This window comes from Electrophorus electricus, chromosome 11, assembly GCF_013358815.1.
Source record: "Electrophorus electricus isolate fEleEle1 chromosome 11, fEleEle1.pri, whole genome shotgun sequence".
Lineage (NCBI taxonomy): Eukaryota > Metazoa > Chordata > Actinopteri > Gymnotiformes > Gymnotidae > Electrophorus > Electrophorus electricus.
In genome coordinates this window covers 23,286,171-23,291,170 of record NC_049545.1, presented here as the reverse complement: position 1 = coordinate 23,291,170, position 5,000 = coordinate 23,286,171, and the positions used below count along the sequence as shown (strand labels likewise).

Sequence of the window (5,000 nt, the reverse complement as noted above, 5' to 3'; positions counted from 1 at the left end):
TGCGTGCGTCTCTGTGCGTGCGTCTCTGTGCGTGCGTGCGTCTCTGTGCGTGCGTGCGTCTCTGTGCGTGCGTGCGTCTCTGCGCGTGCGTCTCTGCGCGTGCGTGCGTCTCTGTGCGTGCGTGCGTCTCTGTGCGTGTGTCTCTGCGCGTGCGTGCGTCTCTGCGCGTGCGTCTCTGTGCGTGTGTGCGTCTCTGCGCGTGCGTGCGTGCGTCTCTGTGCGTGCGTCTCTGTGCGTGCGTGCGTCTCTGTGCGTGCGTGCGTCTCTGTGCGTGCGTCTCTGCGCGTGCGTGCGTCTCTGCGCGTGCGTGCGTCTCTGCGCGTGCGTCTCTGCGCGTGCGTGCGTCTCTGCGCGTGCGTGCGTCTCTGTGCGTGCGTCTCTGCGCGTGCGTCTCTGTGCGTGCGTGCGTCTCTGTGCGTGCGTCTCTGTGCGTGCGTCTCTGCGCGTGCGTGCGTCTCTGTGCGTGCGTCTCTGCGCGTGCGTCTCTGTGCGTGCGTGCGTCTCTGTGCGTGCGTGCGTCTCTGTGCGTGCGTGCGTCTCTGTGCGTGCGTGCGTCTCTGCGCGTGCGTCTCTGTGCGTGCGTCTCTGCGCGTGCGTGCGTCTCTGTGCGTGCGTGCGTCTCTGTGCGTGTGTGCGTCTCTGCGCGTGCGTGCGTCTCTGCGCGTGCGTCTCTGTGCGTGCGTGCGTCTCTGTGCGTGCGTCTCTGTGCGTGCGCGCGTGCGTCTCTGTGCGTGCGTCTCTGCGCGTGCGTGTGGTTCTGGCCGTGCACCCCTCCCTGCTGGGTCTGGTGAAGGCAGGGTCAGGTGAGGTCAGCTGCACTGCGGTCTGGTTAAGGGGGCTGAACAGGATGGGTGAAGACTGCTGGTCAAAGCCGAGCTGACAGGTAAAGTATCATGAACCGCTGCCCTGCTTAGGAGAACAGCAGAAAAATCAAGTCGTAAACCAATAGCATAGAAGCTTTTTTCTCTTCTGTCTCTCTTTGTGCCTCAGCGTCGCCCCGTGTGTCGCTCTCTCTCAATAGGGATTGTATCAACTGACCCAAAATCCAGACAGAAAAAACAGAATCTGTAAACACTATCCCATTAGTGTCACACACACACACACACACACACACACATTATATAAAACAAATGTATAAAACAAAGAGACCATCGTGTCTCATCAGTTGCTCAAATAAGTGTCAGCGTAGCGTTCTGATCCTGAAGGCACCAGCCCAGAGAGATTAGGATCTGAGACCAACCTTGGAACCACACACACACACTCACACTCACACACACACCACACACACACTCACACACACACACACACACACACACACACACACACACACACTCACACACTCACACACACTAGAGTTGTTATTAATTAATTGACATTGGGTGTATTCCTTGACAATTATAACTGCCTGTGAAGTTCACTTGAACAATTTGTTAAATAAACAAATTATATTATTATAATGATATTTTCTTTTGGGTCTCTTGATTTTCTGATGGACGTTTCCAAGCAGAAACTCCTTAACCTTTAACCTTTTAGAAGGGTTAGAGTAATAACCTCCAGTCTCTGGGACAGTTCAGTGTTTGCCATTAAACCCAAAACAGCTCTTGATTCTGAGTATTATTTATATTCATATCATGCACCTCTAGATTTGAAGCCTTATTCATACAGACAACATGCGGCGTGCTGTTTCGAAGAATTTATTTACGTCCGCGCTGCGTGCTGACAGCCTGTCGACGGAACTCGCACAACTACTCTGCACTAATCGAAACGTCACATGACCCGGCGTCTTTAATCACTCACATTTGGGGAAGCAAGGGAAAGAAAAACTCCCCTTTCTAACCACTGTCTTCATCATCGGGCAATTTCACAATTAAATTCTAATCATTTTTAATTGCTTCAAAATTACAGAGCTAAAAGACTGAGTGCAGTTTCACACACACACACACACACACTGAGGGGTAATGTAGCACAGATGGAGAGAAGACGGCTTAACCACACCGGCGGCTTGGCAGGGAGACTAGTGGCTAAAGTTTGTCTCATCTGGTTTGATGACTTCATAAATGCAGCCAGGCCGTGACAGAGGAAACTGAGCACCACAACAACAGCACAACCCACCAGCTACTGCTGCTTGTCCCAGCTCAACATGCGCGGGTGCAGTCCACTCATCACTTCACACAATCACAGAAAAACAATAACAATAGCGATGACAGCTACAATAATAATAATAATAATAATAACAACAATAATAACAATAATGATGATGATTATTATTATTATTTTATCATTTTTTAAAAGGTATGTATTTGTTTATTTATTTAGCAAATCTACAGTGTTAATATTAATTTTAACACGTGGTGCAATTTCTAAAGTTAGTTTTTACAATTTATATTACTCAATGACAAATACAATTTTTCATTGTTATACGGATATAACTGATGAAGGATCTCAGTCCAAAAAAGTGTCATGTTTCTATATTATATATATATATATATATATATATTTTACAATGACTAATATTTTTTTCCGTATAATATTTTCTTAAGAACATCTTTTCTTCCTGTTCCTTTTTTGTATAATCTATAATCTGTACCCTGGAGCACATGGAACTTTTCTTTTCAAGATAAATAAGACATGTGATACACGCTGCCCAGATCCCAGTGGTCTGTGTCCTGCACACTCATACCTTCATTCTGTAACACAAACGCAAAGCCCTGTGTAACACATCTACTGTAAAATAAGATACAATTACAGCACTCGCTGGTGATCATTAAAACCTGCTAGAAAAAAATCACAATTCATTTCTGAATCACTTATGAAGCAAAGTTCAATTCATGTGAAACATTCAGAAAAAACATTCCAGTTAGACCCGACACAGAGATTTATAAGTCATCTTGGCCGCTTTAATCTGGGTCTAATGATTTCTGCCCTAGCCATGGTCCCACCCCATGGGGGCGGGGTTATGTGTCTAGGGAGAGCAGTACTCACCCCCAAATCTCACTTATTACGCCACAAAGACCTGGTACAATGCCACTGTCAACTTTTCCCAGCAAATTGCAGGGCAAAAGAAAATGATTTTTGAGAGGGTTTGAAGTAATGAACAATTTATTTCAGTTCAGCGGTTAGGGCTGAATTCGCACGGCATTAGAAGAATATTTAATGGAATAAAAACCTTTTAAAAAAAACAATCGCAGAAACCGCAAATGATGCATACAGATGACACACTGCATTACCAGTCCCTGAAATAAAAAATAAAAAAAATCAATAATTCTTCCAACTTTAATTTGTAAAATGCAACATAGAGCAATATATTATAATGAATAAACATTACAAATTTTGAGCTAAAAAAAGTGAAGTGTAAAAGTAAAATTTGCAATGTTAAATGTTACATTTCTAACTGTCCCTCAGCTGAGTAGCAGATCTTGGTGTTCGAGTGTTTTTAAGACCTGAGCATTCGAAAGGCTGAAATGCTGTAACAAAAGAAAAAAACCCCACTGATCTATTAACTACACGGCATACGGGTCATTAAGTAGAGAAATAATTGGAGTTTCAAAGAAGTTCAATTAAAATCATATAAATTCCAAATGAACACCAATTAGTGCAAATGAAATTGTACATGATAAGATAATTAAGCAATTATGGGCTTTCTCTGAAATATTTATGAACTGTTAATTTGACTCTGAAAGCAATCAATGCAGTGGTAATGGCCTTTCTGGAACTTTCTTCTGGAGCTAGAGAACATGCATTACTAGTGATGGTACATCATTCTCAGACGGATGTAATGGTTAGCAGGCGTTGTCGTTCACTCACTAATTAACTATCTCCTGATGCCTGTCTAGCCCGCTCTCTCTCTCTCTCTCTCTCTCTCTCTCTCTCTCTCTGTGTGTTAGTGTGGTCACCACCCTGTGAACGCAGCAGCCAAACGCCACGGAACAAATTGGAGAGCGTGTAGCTCTACTGAGAGATGTGAAGGACAAAGCAAAAACGCTCAGCAACTTAGGACGTCGTCCGTAAGCTCTACAAAAAGGGATTCCCTCTTATCTTTCACTGTTTCTCTCTCTCTCTGTCTGTCACCCTGAAGACATGGTCTTAGATAAACCTCACGCGCCACCACTCTCATACTATCCCAGTGTCATTACTGCTGCTTTCTAAAATAAACACCGTCCGCAGACAGGGAACACTGTCGCCGTGGTGACTGATAAGAGCTGGGTTAAGTACACACACACACAGACACAGGACACGTTTGGGAATCAGTTTCATCACCACTGACACACTAACAACACTGGGACGGAGTCAGAGCCTCTCTTAAGGAACCTCCCTCATGCTTAGGCCCCGCCCCACACCTCTCTCACGCTTAGGCCCCGCCCCGCACCTCTCTCACGCTTAGGCCCCGCCCCGCACCTCTCTCACGGCTAGGCCCCGCCTCACACCTCTCTCACGGCTAGGCCCCACCCCGCACCTCTCTCACGGCTAGGCCCCGCCCCACACCTCTCTCACGGCTAGGCCCCGCCCCGCACCTCTCTCACGGGTAGGCCCTGCCTCGCACCTCTCTCACGGCTAGGCCCCGCCTCGCACCTCTCTCACGGCTAGGCCCCGCCCCGCACCTCTCTCACGGCTAGGCCCCGCCTCGCACCTCTCTCACGGCTAGGCCCCGCCCCACACCTCTCTCGAAAGAAAAATGACTAAATTATGGGGACACAGTTAATAATTTAGAGCCAGCTATCTCTCTCCGAGCACCTCGACCGCGTCAGCAAATCCACCACAAAAACCCAACCCCGCTGACGCTCCTTTCAGGACACTAGGTGGGATGGTTCAAGCCCCGGGGCGATAAGGTGGTCCTGACAGGGCCCATGAGGTCCCGCCGGTGTGCGAAGCCGTGGTCCTGAACACAAAATCCCGACGCACGCGGCTTTGTGCAGGCTAAGAGTCAGCGTTTATCTCCGTGGGACGTCCCCATTAGGTCAACAATGCCGAGAGTCTCTTTTAAAATATTTCCCCCCTTATTT

General features: G+C 47.2%; 1 protein-coding gene across 5 annotated transcripts in view; it reads right to left on the bottom strand.

Moving 5' to 3' along the window:
• The window catches only part of tenm3 (teneurin transmembrane protein 3), a 263,354-nt gene that overhangs the window by 196,942 nt on the left and 61,412 nt on the right, over window positions 1-5,000 (bottom strand). The window lies entirely within an intron of this gene.